The following is a 17964-nucleotide window of genomic DNA, read 5'->3' as shown; positions in this document are numbered from 1 at the left end:
AGTTTTTACTTATGTGGATTACATCTTTTGATATTTACCATATGAGACATTAAAACAAAAAGTTAAATACTTATCAATACAATTAACAACCATGTAAACAAATCACATTAACAAATCATGTTAACATAAATAACATTTTCAATTAAAATTACTATTTTCCCCAAAATAATTGGAGAGAATATCATTTTACATATTTGCCAATCTGTAAAGGTCTAGCTTAATAGAAGGCAGTTGGATTCTCATAGCTGCTTAATGCATTCCGTCTGTTGCTTTAAGTTGCTTTGGTTAAGTTTATAGATTATCTGGCCTCACAGCAGGAAAGGGGAAAAGTATTCTAAAAACCTTTTCAGATAGTTGCCTATACTGACACAATACCAAAACTCAACAAATGGTAGTTTCTTAAAGAACAGTTGCATCTTGGGGGTGCCTGGGTGGCGCAGTCGTTAAGCGTCTGCCTTCGGCTCAGGGCGTGATCCCCGCGTTATGGGATGGAGCCCCACATCAGGCTTCTCCGCTAGGAGCCTGCTTCTTCCTCTCCCACTCCCCCTGCTTGTGTTCCCTCTCTCACTGGCTGTCTCTGTCAAAATAAATAAATAAAATCTTTAAAAAGAAAAAAAGAATAGTTGCATCTTGGACCCTGAATCCCTATCAATGAACTTTTCGTACTTTGTTACATTAAAATCCACTCGTGTAGGATACCCTGGGTGGCTCGGTTGGTGGAGCATCTGCCTTCCGCTCAGGTCGTGATCCCAGAGTCCTGGGATCGAGTCTGCATCAGGCTCCTTGCTCAGCAGGGAGCCTGCTTCTCCCTCTCCCTGCAGCTCCCCTGCTTCTGCTAGTGCTCTTTCCCCCTCTCTGACAAATAAAATCTTTAAAAAATAAAATAAAATAAAATCCACTGGTGTACCTTGTATTCTGAAGGGATCATTTACCCATGATGATTCTGAAACATCATGTATTGGTTACTTGGAAAATACAGATTTACTGAGATGCCCATCCTTCAAATAGTGACATTATTTCACTATAAATATAAATACAATATAAAAAAGATTTAAAAATCACAGTCATTAACACTGATGTTTTAAGAAAAGGCTTAAAAGGACTGGGAATCTGGGATATCAAATTTTAACAAGTTCTAATTTTCACTCAATTTTTTTTTTTTAAGATTTTATTGATTTGACAGAGAGAAAGACAGCCAGCAAAAGAGGGAACGCAAGCAAGGGGAGTGGGAGAGGAAGACGCCGGCTCCCAGCAGAGCAGGGAGCCCGAAGCAGGGTTGGATCCCCGCGCAATCCCAGGACCCTGGGATCACGCCCTGAGCTGAAGGCAGACGCTTAATGACTGAGCCACCCAGGCGCCACCTTCACTCTCAAATTTTTATCATTAGTAACAAATACTGTCAATTGCTTTCCTCCAAATGACAGGCTCACCTCATTGCCAAGAAAATATGTGCCAAACATTAAAGTTTGAAAAACTGTAGTTTTGTCAGTCCTTCCTTCCAAGTAAAAACGCTGTTCCATGAAACAACAGCTCAGAACTCAATCTCACAAGTGCTTTTCATTTTGAGAAGGATCATACCTTCTTAGGCAGCCTAAGTGCTTTATGCATCCTTCCCATTCGGTCAGATTCTTAAAAATTAAAAAAAAAAAAATCTACTCGTGTTGAGATTTAGTAAAAATCATTTTTACTGCTTCATCAAGGACATTCCACACATGGTGTTCCGTGCAACTGCCTTGCTTTGTGCTAAGGTACCACCAGTACTTTTACCCAGCTTCGCTTTTGGACCATCAGTCCAAATGTCATTGGAAAAAAGATAAATAGCATCTTAGCATTTTCTATTTTGAAAACAGTTATGACCTCTCAGCTCCCCTGAAAGGGTATAGAAGGATCCCCCAGGGGTCAGTGGGCCACACTTGTAAGAACTGCTTTCCCAGATTACACCACTGGTTGAAGGTGGGGGTGGAAACGAACAAAATCCTGTTCATCCCAAGTCTCCATTCAGTTAGTTCCTTGACTTTGAGATATACCACCATCATGACCGGTATGTTATAATCGTTAACATAAGAAAGGAGAAGGAAATCAAGGACGTAAATTGCCATTGTTTTAAGATTATATACTGAGCACTTTCACACTACACCAATAATTCTCAATATGGTGGTTACCCCAGCAGGAGGACTGCGGGTTAAAAATGAAGAGAAGATGGCACTCCCTATCCCACCCAAAGAGACTTGGGGATGAGGGCCCCAAAACAGCTCTTTCAGCAAACCTCAAGGTACTTTTTATGCATCCCGAAGTCTGTGCGAACTAGTTCGAATTCAGAGTCCAACTCCTAGTCCCAAGAGCAACTCAGGATCTTGAAATTCAACGTCGTTCATTAGGAAAAAGGCCTCCCTGCCCCCGCCATTTCCCCTCCCTCTAGATGGGAAAATCCTTTGAAAATAAAACTCCGTTTCTCTGCGGTTTTGAGCTGCGGTAGGAGGCGTGTAAAAGAGTGTGGAAGACTAGGCTACAATCTGCAACAAGAAGGCGGTTGTTCCGAGATGGTACAAGTGTCTCCCCATTTTCATCTCGAAAACGAGATTGGGCTAATTGACTTCCAAGACTCTTCTCAGCTCTTTTTCTGAGCTTACAACGTTCAAGCCAAGTGAGCAGAGATATGCCCCGTTATTAACAGTTTGGGGGAATCCCGCGTCTGACGGGAGAGGAAATCAGAGCAACTCGCAGAAAGGAGGAAGAGCAGGTGGATCAACGACATCACTCCTTTCCAGTAGGTGCTGAGAATCTAAAAAAAATAGTCCCTGGGATAAACATGGCGCCCACCGCGGCAGGATATAATCATCAGAAAATAAAGCTTTTCCGCCCCATCCCAGCTTCTAAATCACGGCGCCAACCCAAAGAAATTTTAGGGCCAAGGGAGGAGACTTTGTAAACTAACTGCAGTGCACTGAGGCTTAGGATGTACTACTGGACCGAGCAGAGATTACATAACACAAGGGAGCGGCACAGCGATCACTCATCTTCCTCCTCGCACTCAAAAAGAGCGCCCCACTCCTTCGCCGGCGGGGGCGCGGCGGGAGAACCGAGCGCTACCCACCCCCCTCCGGGACGTCACCTCGGCGCGGCCTCGCCCCCTCGCCCGCCCCTCCCGCCGCGCCCGGCCGTCTCACAGCCGCCCGCGCCCCCGCCCCCTTCCCCGCGGGCCGCCGCCCGCGCCCGCCCACTCCTCCGAGACGCCTCGCGCCGGGCGTGCGTGTGGACGTCGGGTGTGTGCGGGGCCGTGGGGCGCGAGTGCGCGCGCGCGCGCCGCGGCGGACGCCGGGGGGCGGGGGCGGCCGGCGAACTGGGGCCGCCCGGCCGGCCGCCGCGCGGCTCCCGGGGCGCACGCACTCACACTCGCGCTCGCGCACCGCACCCCACGCCCGCCGCCGCCACCGCGAGCCGCGCAGCCACTCGCGGGGGGCGGGGGCGCGCGCTACCGGGCCCCCGCCCCCACCCCTCGCGCACCCGCCCCATCCCCCTCTCATTGTCTCGTCTCGGAGCGCCTCGCCGAGCGAAAAGATAACGGAACCCCCGGGAGAAGGGGGTGGGGAGAGAGAAGGCTCGCCCGCTCGCTCACTCACCTCCCGTGGTCGTCGCCGCCGGTAGTCTGACCCGAGGAAGGCGCCGTCGCCTTAAAGGGACCTTGCACCCGGCGCCGGGAGAAGGGGGTGGGAGCAGGGGAGGGGACGGGGGCTTGGGGGAGACGGCTGAGAGGGAACCGTTGAGAGCTCGTCTCCCCGAGGGTGAAAGGAAACCTCCCTCGGGTTCGAGCGATTTGGGGTGGATTTTTTTCCCGAGGGGGGCGGGGGGGCCCCGAGGGAGGGGGGGTGGGGGGGCCAAGGAATGCGGCTCCGTGTACGGGAGCTGGCGCGGGGGAGAGAGACGCCGACTCCCCCCACCGACCCTCTCGCCCCGCGGAGGGATACGTCTCGTCACTTCCGCCCTCCCCCTCTCATGGCCTTTCAATTGGTTAGAGTGTGTAGAACGTCATGGACTCATCCTAACCCCTGCCCGGGCTTCTTTTCTAGTCAAGTTTGTCTGGGCCTGCAAATAAATAAATAAATAAAAACATTTTTTTTTTTTTAAATGAAATAAAGAATAATTAGCTTCAGAAGCAACATCCAAAATTTGGTGAGAAAAATGGGATTTCCAAAGAAAATATTGCCCAATTCACTTGCCTGGACTTTCCAAGAAAATTTTGGGAGCCTCCCCACTTTCCACTCAAGGCTTGTACCTAACCAAGAGGGGAACCTCATGCCACAGGCCAGATGGGGAGGCCCAATGGCACCAACAACTGTCATTGGAACAAGGGCAGCAAAATGGCACACACTCTTCCTCAGGAGACATTCAGCCAAGTAGCCTTAAGGCAGTAGCCTTAAGTGAAGAACTTTTAAAAGCCATTTTTACTCTGAACCTTTCTGGATTCTGGAAAGAAATCACATATATTGCTTATCGAAGTGATTCATGTATGGGAACTGCTTTGAAGCCATTGTCAATAGACTCAGCAGAGATCCTCAATTCTAAAAAACCGTAGATTCTACATCTGTGTGTTTTGTTCCAATCAAGGCTGAGATGGATTGGCCCAAAGAAGTCGATGAGTCCATTCAAGACCATCCACCTGTAATTTTTCCCTGAACAAAAAGTAACCTCTTTTCCAGGTAGCTAAGAAATTTTGTCCTTTTTTAGTTTTAGAGTTGATGATATTAATATTGTAATATTTTCCTTGGATATGTGAGTATATTGTTGCTCTCTAAGCAATACACAAATATTTGTTCCACACCAAATGTAAATCAAAGTACTAAGTGCAAGACTGGGGAGATTCAGAACCATATTCATTCATTCATTCAAACCACCAGACTGAAAATAGGCCATGGAAGTAGGCATTACAAATTGTGCACCCATGCACATATGTGTACACGATGTCATCCATTTTCATTCCACTTCGTCTCATTTTATACCAAGAACATGTGAATGATTTCAACTTGTCATTTTTAGCAAGAACTTTATTACTTGGATTGAAAAAAAATCCCTAATCCTTCTGAAAGTACTTCTGAAGCCTTTCCAGACCTGATCTGGAAAAGCCCATGATGGGATTATGGAATCAACCACCAGAAGACAAATTCTACACGAAGCTCAAATCCTATTTTATGCTTTCCTGCAATAATTATAATTCATTATAATGTTATTTGCCTCTGAAATACTCTTGTTGAAATGCATTTTGCCATACTGAAAGTGCCAGCTTATCCTCTCTGCCAGTGAGGTCTAGTCCAGCGGACTGTACCGTGCACTTTGACCAATAACCATTAGCATACTATACTGAAAATGGGTCATGCCTCCATTCACTGATTCAACACATTTTTATCGAGTACTTTGCTATATGCAAGCACTGGTCTAGGTGCTGGGAGTACAGCAACAAAGAAAGCAAACAAAATTCCTGAATTCATGGAACTTGCACTCTAGTGGGAAAAGACATACAGTGTATACATAAACAAATTGTTCCAATATCTATTGTTGAATAACAAATAGCCCCAAGACTTAGTGGCTTAAAACAACAACAATTTTATTATTATCTTTCATGGTTCTGGGAGGTGATTAAGCTAAGCTAAGCAGTTTTCACTTGAAGTCTCATGCAGTGGTTGGGGCTGAAATCATCTCAAAAGCTTCCTCAAATATCTGGAAGTTGATGATGGCTGTTGGCCAGAACAGCTGACTGTTGGCCTCTCCATGTGGCCTGGGCTTCCTCATATCATAGTGGCTGAATTCCAAGATTGAGTGCCTCAAGAGGACCAGGCAGAGGTTGCATGGCTTTTTGTGACCTAGCCTCAGAGGTCACATGCATCACTTCCGCCATACCTACAGGCTGCCCTTGCTTTGAGGCCAGTGGAAAACATCTCTCGAAGTAGTAGAAATACCACATTGTAAGAAGAGTCTGTGGCATGGGAAATCTTGTTGTGACCATCTTGGAAACTATAATCCACCACATATCATATAAGTAAATATATCGTAGGTGATAACATGATAGGTGCTATGGATGAGGAAAAGGGCAGGAGAGGGGGAATTGGGAGTATAGTGCAGAGGTGGGGATGGGAAAGTCATTTTTGTATGTGGGTGGTTGGAAAAGGCTTCATTATTAAGGCGACATTTGAGGGCAGACCTGAAGAAAGTGAAGCCAAGTTCAAATTTTACTCTTGGCGAGAGTGAAGTCAATGAAGAATTTTGAGCCCAGGAGTGACATGACCTGACTAACACTCTGGTTGCTTTTAGAGAATAACTGGTAGGGGCGAGGAGTGTGTATGTTCAGGAAGATGACATATGAGGCTTTTGCCATAATCCAGGTGAGGTGATGGCAGCCTGGACCAGGTGACAATCATGGAGCCACTGCTTCAACTGAGTTCTGCAGTGTGTTGTTTAGTTCTCTGTGACCTATTTTTCTGTGATTTTGTGTCCAGGAAGACAGTTTTTTTAAAGATTTATTTATTTCTTAGAGGGGGGAGAGGCAGAGGGAGAGAAAGAATCCTGCAGCAGGGACTCCCCGCTGAGCATGGAGCCCCACTTGACTCTACTGAGGGGGGGCCTCCATCCCAGGACCCCAAGATCATGACCAGAGCTGAAATCAAGACTTGGCTCCACAATGGACTGGGCCACCCAGGCATCCTGCTGGGAGACCCTTTTGACCCATAATGGCTAACAAAATGTGTGAGTGATGGTGTCCTGCCTGCCACAAAGAAATAAAGGAAAAGTATCATGCCAACTGTTAAAATGGGCATTTTTTGGGTACCGGACGCACATTTGAGGAAAGACTTCAGGAAACAAGGGTAAGGATCAACAATCGTGGGGGGGGGGCGCCTGAGTGGCTCAGTCGTTAAGCGTCTGCTTTTGGCTCAGGGCGTGATCCCAGGGTCCTGGGATCAAGCCCCACATCAGGCTCCCTGCTTGTGTTCTCTCTCTCACTGGCTGTCTCTCTCTGTCAAATAAATAAATAAAAATCTTAAAAAAAGAAGAAAAGAATCAACAATCAGGGAATGGAGCAAGCTGTCTGACATTATAAGAGCTGTCCTAACTATGCCACAGCCAGGAGGATTGATCAACTGTTGAATGACTCATTACTGGAAGAAATCAGTAGTAGAGACATTTTATAACTTCAACTTGCAGCAACATCTGCAAAAGGACTCTACATCCAGCTAGTGCTCTCCCATTTCCAGAAATGTATTCCCGGTGCTAAAGAGAGAATGCTCATATTAATTTGGACACTACTGGAACGTTTTGCTGTCCTCAGCTGACACACAAGTTTCTAGAGTGAATAGAACTCATAGCTGTGGTCTCTTATATTTGACCCCTCTTGATAATGATGGGAAACCAAAGCAGCAGAGCAAATAACCTGGATTGAAACCTTACAATGCCATTCACATGTGCCTCTACAACTTATTAGGGAGGGGTCTGAAAGCCAACACAGTTTGATGTATTGAAGAAATTGTACCCTACTACTGCTGCTAAAATCGACCCCAGTCTTCAGTAGCCAACTTAGAAAAGTTGAATCTTCTCCATATGGGTTTCTAAGAAAGGTCAAAAGTTAATGGAAGTCCCAAGTTGGGCATTTCACAGTTAGGTAGCTGGGGACTGTTTCTTTTCTACAGTTTATGGAAACACTTATTTGCTTCCTCGGCTTATGGTTTCTGCCACAAGCTGAAAATTAGAACCACCTGTAGCTTGGAGAGTGTCAAGGCAGAGAGACAAATGATTTCAACATGTTTTCAAAAGCAGTGATCCACGGGTGCCCCTCCGCCGTTGTTTTGCTGATATCCAGACCCAATCACCCACTGCTCAGGTTCAGTATGAAGCTGACCCATACTTGTCAGGGTGGGGAGTGGAGGAGATTGTGAGGTCAATCCAGGCAGAAAGCAGCTTCGTGGGGGACAATGCCGGGTTTCATTAAAATGAGCATCTTGCTCTCTGCAACTCACACTCAGGGTGGTCAAGACCAGGAGCTCAAAGGAAGCTACTCATTTTGGAAGACGTGAGGGCTAGAAAAACAGCGGAGAAATTTTCACCAGCAGAGCATCTCCCAGCCCCAAAAGATTGACAGCTGATTACACTGAACTTGGGAGTCAAGAGAAGTCCACACGTATGGGTGGGAATATATGCGTAACGTGATGGGATGTGCCTGACTTGATGGGGAAATCATCGTGACATAAAGCGCAAGTGATCTGTCTTTGACCAGTGGCAGATAAAAAATGGGGAAGCCAGAGGCTGCTGCTAGGTTTTATTTAAAAATACTATGTGCTACCTCCTCATGTTTAGAGGAGCTGAGGACTTTCCTAGGGGCTCAGAAAATTCTCAAGGGGTGAGAAATGACTGGAGGAAGTTTTCAGACTGGGTTTCTAAAATGAACATTGCTCATTAGCTTTTAGTAAAAAGCAATTGAAGGTCTCTGTCTTCCAAATATATTTTGCAAGAAATGTATGAGCAGCAATTTCATCAGTCATCAAGACCTCTCTGTGAGTTGCTGTATGATTTCATGGAAGGTAATAATTTAGTTAAACTTTTAATTAGATTAATGTTATTTAAGAGACACCCAGAAGCAAAGCTACATTTGTTTCATCTAGGTTGTTGCTACGGAGTTGAGCAGGTATGATTATCAAGTAATTAAATTGATTCCATAAAGCTTCATGGAAAAATTAATTGGATTACTTTATAGACACATTTGTTATGTGGTTTGTTCACTGTAACAGATTGCAAAGTAAAATTTAATTAAAATTTCCTTTTTTTTCTCTAGGATACATTCTTTTCTAATTTAGCAGTGTTTGTATTTTATTATAGTCATGAATAATTTCCAGAACACAATAGCAGGTTAAACAACTTGATTCATTCTTCTGAAGGACAAGAGGATTAACATCATTGTTTTACAGATGAGGAGACTAAGATAGCCTCCAGAATTTAGTTTTAAAGGTTTCTGGTGTAGATAGGTGATCACATCCTTTGGGGTCTCTTCTTATTGTTGATTATGTGCAAGAGTTAGAGGTAACAGGGGGGCCATCTCCTAAGACAACCAGAGATTCATTTTTAATGTCTTTTGTATTGCCTGAGACATAAAGTTAGTAAGACCTGAAAATGTGAAAGTGCCAAGATTCACCAATTTAAAATAATTTTATATGAGGAAAATGATTTAGCCTTCATTCATCCAGGAAATAGGTCTCATTTCTATGTTTGTGTGTAATTGCATTGGCGTGTAGGTCCTTGTGAGTCAAGTGAGATATGAGTTTCTTCTTTCCTATCCACCCTGCTTCCTGAGAGTCTCTGGTCTTTGCTTCTCCTATTCAGAGATCTTATTCCTAATCTAGAAAAGTGGATCTTACCCTTTACTGCACTGTGAACCCCTTGAAAATCTCTATGAAAGCCATGGGTTATCTCCCTAGGAAAAATGCACATTGGTACACGTATGCAAAATTTTGCAAATACTTTCAGGCTTGAAGCCCATTTGTGTGCTTTTGCATGAACCCCAGGGAAAGAATCTCAGGACCTGGGTTCATTGGACAAGATCCTTCACTCTCTGTCTTTCCAGAGAAATGATATATTTCTCAGCAATCATATGAACATGTGTGCCCCCAAACTGGAGCTTCTTCTCACTCTGACAGGAGGCTTATTATTATTATTATCATTATTATTATTATTACTACTACTACTATTATCAAGCACTTATTATTACTAATCATTGCTATTATTTTTTTTCCTTTATCTTTGCCCAAGATACGCTTCAATATCTGGGAAAGTCCAGGAACCTGTGAGACTTGGAAGCTGACCAGATGGTCTAGCTACCTCAGCCAGTTGAGTTAATACCACTGGAACTGAGGAGGTTATCCCCAGTTCTCCAAGTGTACAAATACACTGGCCCTCCTGGGATGCCTGGCCCTATCTCACCTGATTCGTTGGCTGTCGTTCATTGAATATTCATGCCCTCTACATTTCCTAGCTCCCCTTGCGGCTGTATTAGGTAGGGCCTCAACGTCGAGTCCTGGCACATGGGAACTGGAGTGTAAGTGACGGGTTATTCTTGGTCCAGAGCACTTAAAGTTTGGTGTGGCTCCTCTCTTCCCTTTTAGTGAGATGGTAGAACAATATGGGAGCAGCCTAGATCCCTGAGTAACCCCAGGGAGGAGAGCTGAACTCATGAATTGCCCAATATACCTTGGATTTCACCAGAACAATGACAACAAACCTTTATTGTGCTAAAGCCACTGAGATTCCAGGATAAATTTGTTAATTCAGCACAGCCTGATTATACTGACTGATACATTGATGTAAGATTGGATTTTAAAAGAAGCAATTGCCCCAGAACACTTTTATGGATAAGAATGGGAGTCAGTATGGTTAACTGTATAGAACTTGATACTATCTGCCTTGTAGGGTTATTGTATGAGAGGTATCATATATAAAATATGTAGGATGGGGGTGCCTGAGTGGCTCAGTCAGTTAAGCATATGCCTTTGGTTCAGGTCATGATCCTGGGGTCTTGGGATTGAGACCCAGTTGGGCTCCCTGCTCATAGGGGAACTTGCTTGTCCCTCTCCCTCTGCCTGCCACTCCCCCTGCTGTGGGCACTTTCTCTCTCTGTCAAATAAATAAATAAAATCTTAAAAAAAATAAAAATAAAAAAAAATAAAATAAAATGCCTAGGATGGCACCTGGCTTATATTACTCCATAAGTGGTGGCTTTTATTATTAGTTCTTTTTTTAAAAAATATTTTATTTATGTATTTGATGGGGGGGCGCACGAGCGAGTGAGTGAACATGAGCAGGGGGAGGGGCAGAGGGAGAGGGAGAAGCAGACTCCCTGCTGAGCAAGGAGCCCAGTGTGGGGCTCGATCAGTCTGAGCCAAAGGCAGACACTTAACTTACTGAGCCACCCAGGCTCCCCTTATTATTAGTTGTTAAGATACCCAAACCATAATGTAAGTATTTTATGGAATGTGATAAAATTTGACTACATTCATGGATAACAGGCTCCTATGCTGATTCTTTCCCAGATTTCTCACCTTAAAGTATCTCTTTGAAATAGTTTGGATCTTGAGCAAAAGTATCTTTTATAAAATTGCTAGAAGCAATAACTTGCAAGAAATAAGTAGTTTATTATCTTTAACCAGCCAAATGTTTAGTAAAAGCCTATTATTTCTTCCACATATTAATGAACAAAACAGCATAGGCAGTAACAATATCACCAGGTGCAAATGTGTTTGGTCCAGATGATTACAGAATAGAACATATAAACCAAAGCTAACTGTACGAGACAGACAGTACGTTCTGGAAAGAGAAAGGAAAGCTCTGTGCAGGCTCAAGTCCGGAGAAACCTTCTTGAAAGGAGCAGGGCTCAGATCTCGCCCTGAAGCCTGATTAGAATATGGATAAATGAGGGAAAGGAAGAAGGCATTCCAAGTGGACAACAGAACGAGCAAGGTACTGATCAAACCTGTGAAGGCCAAATAAAATATTAGGTTGATTAATAGAAAATCTCTGGAGGTGTTTTTGTAGGCAAAAAAGCAATCTAATAGCGGCAATTTTCTGTTTTCGAATTAATAAAAGTGGCATTTGTGGAGTGGTATACTCTAAGTTTCAACTGTATTGGTAATGTTTTCTTTCTATTTAAAGATGTCATTTACTTATTTAATTTAGAGAGAGAGAGAGAACAAGTGGGGGGAGGGAAGAGGAGGAGGGAGAGGGAGAGAGAGAATCTCTCAAGCCAACTCCACTTTGGAGTCTTCCAACCCTGAGATCATGACCTGAGCCAAAACCAAGAGTCAGACACTCCAACTGACTGAGTCACACAGGCGCCCAGCAATGTTTTCTTTTTTACGTTGAGTGGTAGGTACATAAGTTCCTTATATTACTTCTTCTTTCTTGTGGTTCTTAAATATTTTACAATTATCTCATTAAAATAATTTAGAGAAAAATAAAATAATTTAAGGAAGAGCAAAAAAGAAAGTCAGGTGTTATCAAATAATTTAAGCAATCCCTTTAGGTAATACTCATTCTCTTCAGGAAAATAACACTTGGGGGACATCTGGGTGGCTCGGTTGGTTAAACGTCTGCCTTGGCTCAGGTCATGATCCCAGAGTCCTGGGATGGAGTCCCATGGGCTTCTTGCTCAGCAGGGAGTCTGCTTCTCCATCTGCCTGCTGCTCGCCCTGCTTGTACTCTCACTTGCTCTCTCGCGCTCTCTCGCGCTCTCTCTCTGGCAAATAAATAAATAAAATCTTAAAAAAAGAGAGAAAAGAACACTTGGTTATCTCAGTATTTCAGACCTTCATTCTTTTCTCCAGTTTTCCCCCAAATGGTTTAGGGGGCAAGCACAGCTTATGCAATTATATGACAAAGGAGAGAATCCAAGAGACCCCTAAGTGCAATGCTCGCTGACTATTTCGGCCTTTGGGACATTGTCCCTTCCCCACCCAGGCACTGCTAGTCCTGCTGGTATTTCCAGCTGAAAGATACGGTTCCAGACCATGGGGATGTAACTTGCGAGCTGGCCTTTGGTTGCTCAGGCCTCATGACTGTCTCTCAGCCTCCCGTCAGCTCTCTGGCTCCACAGATCCTACAAACTACAGTTCGTCTCTGAGGTCCATTAGCCTCGGCCCCGGTAGGTGGAGGCAGGTGATTCACTTTGCAGACTTCACTACTGTGCCACCTTGCCCTAGCTTGCTAAGGTCACCCCTCCACCAAGCTCCTCAGCCAGATGCTGTGGCTCTCACTGACGGCATCCCAAGAAAGCCAGACCCCAGCGCCTTTGGTCTGAGTACACTTGCACCTGATGTGCTATGCCAGAGGAAAATACAGAGCATCCTCTCAAGGGCCCGAGTGGGAGCAAGTCCCTGCTATTCCCTCCAATCACACGATGTACCTCGTCATCTCTATTTGAGAGAGAGAGAGAGAGAGAGAGAGAGCTTGAGCAAGGTGGGGGGAGGGGGAAACAGACTCCCCTGCTGAGCAGGGAGCCCGATGCGGGGCTCCATCCCAGGACCCTGGGATGATGACCTGAGCTGAAGGCAGACGCTTAACCGACTGAGCCACCCAGGCGCCCACCTCATAGTCTCTAGATTGAAGTCTGGAAAGGAGAAATTGGGACATCTGACAGTTTTCCCTTTCCCCTTTATTCTCTCTCCCACTCTTTCTTCCCATTATCCCCCAGGACCAACAAACATAGGCTTCCCTGCCTTCCTCCACTCCGTGTCCTTCCACCTCTGAGCAGCAGACATCACGGCCTGGCAGTCAGACCCTTTGGGAGAACTTCCTGAGTTAAGTCCTCCAAGTTGGTGTCTTCAGGGAGTCAAACCGACTTTTTTTTTTTTTTTTAAATCTTGAAAGGAATTTAGGAAGTCTTCTTTCACGCCACTAACCTGGCTTAGAAACTTCTTGTCTTGCTATAAAATTCAATTTTGAATGTCAGAAGCTGAATATCTCAGTATTTCCCCTCTTTCTTCTCTAACAAATCCTTATCTTCCTCAAGCAGATGGATGCCAAAAGCCAACTAAGGATAAAGTCATTTATTCATCAAGGAACAAGGAAAGCACACTGTTTTTCAAAATACTATTTTTCTTTCTTTTCTTTTTCTTTTTTTTTTAAGATTTTATTTATTTACTTGAAAGTTGGGGCACCTGGGTGGCGCAGTCGTTAAGCGTCTGCCTTCGGCTCAGGGCGTGATCCCAGCGTTCTGGGATCAAGCCCCACATCAGGCTCCTCCGCTATGAGCCTGCTTCTTCCTCTCCCACTCCCCCTGCTGTGTTCCCTCTCTCGCTGGCTGTCTCTCTGTCAAATAAATAAATAAAATCTTTAAAAAAAAATTTACTTGACAGAAAGAGAGATAGCAAGAGAGGGAACACAAGCAGGGAGAGTGGGAGAGGGAGAAGCAGGCCTCCCGCTTAGCAGGGAGCCCCACGCAGGGCTTGATCCCAGGACTCTGGGATCAGGACCTGAGCCAAAGGCAAACGCCTAACAACTGAGCCACCCAGGCACCCCAACGTTTCTAATTGCATTAAATTCTCCCCATCCCGTTTCTCTCCTTCACAGATCTCCGACCATTGCCCCATGACAGGTCAAATTTATTGCCAGGGGTGATGCTCAAAATCTTGACCAACCGGCTGTGTTCCTGACCCATGATGGACACACAGAGGAAGTAGAACCAGTTAAGTAAGTTGCCAGTGTTTGCTTTTCCTCTCTCCCCAGACACATCTGTGTATAGCTTGGAGAATGTTTTACCCAGAGGCTCTTCTTCCTCAGCCTGGGTTTGGAATGATCCCCTCCTGCCTGGTAGGCAAGATCTGTGGAGTGTGCCTGGTGCACTCAGGTGCCGGTTAACAAGGCGTGACTTCAAGGAACATAAATATCTCATTGACGTCACAACTGCCTTTTAGGCAGGAGGCCTCAAGGGGAAAATGTTCAGGCCCAATATTCAGGAAGTCAGTGAAAAAAAGTGAAAGGAGAGCCTGGCAGTGGTTGAGGAATCATGCTAAGTACTAGGTAGCACCTCACTTAAACTTGTCTAAGCATAGTGTCTTCAACTGTGAGACAAGACTAAAGAGAATTCGGTGACCTAATGCATGTAAGATGCTCAGCACAGAAAAGTGTTGAGTCGGGGGCACCAGCGTGGCTCAGTCGTTAAGCGTCTACTTCCAGCTCAGGGCTGGCTGGGATCGAGCCCCACATCAGGCTCCTCTGCTGGGAGCCTGCTTCTTCCTCTCCCACTCCCCCTGCTTGTGTTCTCTCTCTCGCTGGCTGTCTCTCTGTCAAATAAATAAATAAAATCTTAAAAAAAAAAGTGTTATCAATGTCAGCTGTTAATGTAAACGTAATGTTTCTTATTATAACTATTTTATTGTTGTTGTTGTTGTTACTGGGCCAGTGTCTCACTATTGACTATGAGGAGTATTTCCCTGCCATCAGCACCCTTAGCCACACATACCTGTGGGACTTCTGATACAAATATCAAATTAAAGAAAATGGCAGGAATGAATGAATGAATGAATGAATGAAGCGTGTGAAACGCCAGCAACAGGGTAGTAAAGATAGAAAACTCAGTCACAGACCATGACCCTGGTTAGTATAAAAGAGAGCTTCCCCTATACTGAGAAGGAACAAAGTCAAATTCAAGCTTACTGCCTTTCATATTATCTATACAGGATATAAAACTTTTAAAATAAGCAATAAGGGAAAAAAGCAAAATACATATTTTAAAATAATATAAATTAAACTAGATAAGGGGAGTATTTGATTACATAATATCACAGCAACCCAGGATTTCTGGAGACAGGGTCTTCAGACACATTTGGAATGTGGCCATAAGCCTGGGTCACAGGATAGAAGAGGGGCCATAGAAAAAGGGGAGTGTGGCAGAACTGCCTTCATATTTTAAGTTACAGCTTTCTTTACTGAAATAATAGCTTAAAGGAGATAAATTATTCACAAATCATTAATAGCAGATGCTGAGATGGGAATAAGCAAGAAAGATAATTAAAACTTGTGTTCTTTAAAATGAAGTATAGAGGCATAAATTGGATGACTTTTCAAACCTTTCAATCTAATCATACTAAAATAATTCTGTCTAGTGCAGAGGTTTTCAAACGTTTTTTGACAGCAACCCCCTAAGAAATTATTCTACATTTCGACCTGGTAATGCAAACACACACACAATATTCTCACGATACAGGTTTCATGAAAGAATATTGATCCTTACTATGTAATACGTTTCTCCTTCCCTCCCTCCTCCTCCCTGCCTTCTTCCCTTCCTTTCTTCCCTCCCTCCTTCCTCTCTCCCTCCCGAATATTCTTGTCAAACCGATTTGCCACTCAGTTTGAAAAATACAGGTCTAGTGGGTTTTCCTAATCATTAAATATCTTTTTTTAAAATATTTTTTCTTATATTATGTTAGTCACCATACACTACATCCCTGGTTTCTGATGTAAAGTTCGATGATTCATTAGTTGCGTATAACACCCAGTGCACCATGCAATACGTGCCCTCCTTACTACCCATCACCAGTCTAACCCATTCCCCCACCCCCCTCCCCTCTGAGGCCCTCAGTTTGTTTCTCAGAGTCCTCATTAAATATTTCTGTAGGTTGTTTACTCTCCAGAATTCAGCAAACTGCCCCAAAGGGCAGTTCCAAGGTTTGACTTTTGTCTTTAGGATTTAGAAGTCATTCCCAGGGGTCCTTGTTTACCCTATTGGACAGACAATATGAGAGTCAATAGAACGAACTGCAAGGTCTGAAGACAAAAACCATTTGTTTAGTGGAATCTATTTTATGTTATTTATTATTAATTTTTTAAAAATCTCCATCTTAAATATTTAGCACCACCGCGCACCTTTTACAACTAACCCAACACACAACTCTGGTTTGGGAGCCCTGCTGCTCATTTCCACGCAAGAGAAACCTCTCTCCCAACACCAAGCTCCCGCGGGTCCCGCCGGCGCCGCAGCCCTTCTCCGGCCTCGGGTTAACTTTTCCCTCCAGTTTGGTGGAAGGTTACCTTAGAAGAAAATAGTCCCTACCGTCTAAAAACTTTTCAGGGGGAAAGAGGGCGTTGGACGTGCAAGTGGGTGGTCTGAGCGGGCAGGAGCAGCGGGGCCGGGACCGGCCGGCGGGGCGGGGCGGTGCGGTGGCGGCGGGCGGCGGGGGCGGGGGCGGGCCGGCGGGGAGGGGAAAAGAAAACCTGAAGTCCCGAGCAGGGCCGCTTCGGCCTGCGCGCCTCTGTAGAGCGCCCGCCCCCCGGGAGGGGGCGCTGGCGGTCGGAGAGCTGACGATGGGGCCGAGGTCTCCCCGCCCCGCCCCCGCCCCGCCCCCCAGGGGAGGTTTAGTCCCCCGTCGTTTAGAGCCGCCTTTTCTTATTGATAATTTCTTTTTGTCATCGTCATCTCTTGGCCTCAGACTGCATTAAGGGAGCCATATTGAGACTGCAGAAAATGAGGTGACCTGGAGAAAAAATTAAAATGTGATTTAAAAAATAGAGTTTTTCCTACTTCCTTTTCCTCTCTCAAATTACTTTAGATGGAAGTTACATTTGGAAAAGCCCCAAGGTCAGGCTTTCCAAAGCTCTGTCTTCTGCCCTCACCTGACACTTAAAATAAGATTTTGGTGTGATAGTAATTTTGCCAAATGGAGGTCGACTCCCCAAAACGTCACCCCGGTAAGTAATGAACATTTCCGTGGGTGAAGACTTAGTTTTTGTTTTAGTTCTTTCTAATACATGTCTCTTCTTTGAGTGGGTAAGATTATACCTAGGTCAGCCCTGGTTAATTCAGATTATTTTTTTTTAAATCTCTATGGTAGGTAATTTACCTAGTTTCTTACTCAGATTTAGGGAATTTTGCTTTATTGCTACATTTTAAGTCTCTTTTGTCATGCTATTCTTAGTATAGACAGAAAACAGCCTGTCTCTTTCCCTCTCTCTCCTGGTAGGCACTGTCAACAAACATTCGGGGAGTACTTAGTTCAGGATGCTGCTGGGTACTGCAGATTAAACAATCTGACATACCTGTCAATTTCATTTGGGGGGTGCGCATGGGTGGCTCAGAGGTTAAGGATCTCCCTTCTGTTCCAGTCATGATCCTGGGGTCCTGGCATTGAGCCCTGGGTCTAGCTCCCTGCTAAGTGGGGAGTCTTCTTCTCCCTCTCCCTCTGCTCCTCCCCCTACTTGTTCTCATTCTCTCTCTCTCTCTCTGTCTTGTTCTCTCTTGCTCTCTCTCTCTCAAATAAATAAATAAATACAATTTAAAAGCTAAAAAAAATTGGGGTGCCTGGGTGGCACAGTCGTTAGGCGTCTGCCTTAGGCTCAGGGCGTGATCCCAGCGTTCTGGGATCGAGCCCCATATCAGGCTTCTCCGCTAGGAGCCTGCTTCCTCCTCTCCCACTCCCCCTGCCTGTATTCCCTCTCTCGCTG

At 45.0% G+C, this 17964-nt stretch overlaps 1 protein-coding gene across 3 annotated transcripts in view; it reads right to left on the bottom strand.

Moving 5' to 3' along the window:
• The window catches only part of POGZ (pogo transposable element derived with ZNF domain), a 47374-nt gene extending 43598 nt beyond the window's left edge, over nucleotides 1–3776 (bottom strand). For 2 of the 3 annotated variants that reach the window (XM_040626749.1, XM_040626750.1), the window contains exon 1: nucleotides 3621–3775. The gene's annotated coding sequence lies outside the window, so the exon portion shown is untranslated. Of the gene's footprint in view, nucleotides 1–3620 lie in introns of all 3 variants that reach the window. The other variant, XM_040626752.1, reaches the window with a different exon arrangement.
• Nucleotides 3777–17964: the final 14188 nt, after the last annotated feature.

Source organism: Ursus maritimus, unplaced genomic scaffold (genome assembly GCF_017311325.1).
Source record: "Ursus maritimus isolate PB19 unplaced genomic scaffold, ASM1731132v1 scaffold_12, whole genome shotgun sequence".
NCBI lineage: Eukaryota > Metazoa > Chordata > Mammalia > Carnivora > Ursidae > Ursus > Ursus maritimus.
Note: the sequence above shows the minus strand (reverse complement) of the source record. Positions and strands in the feature narration are given on the sequence as shown.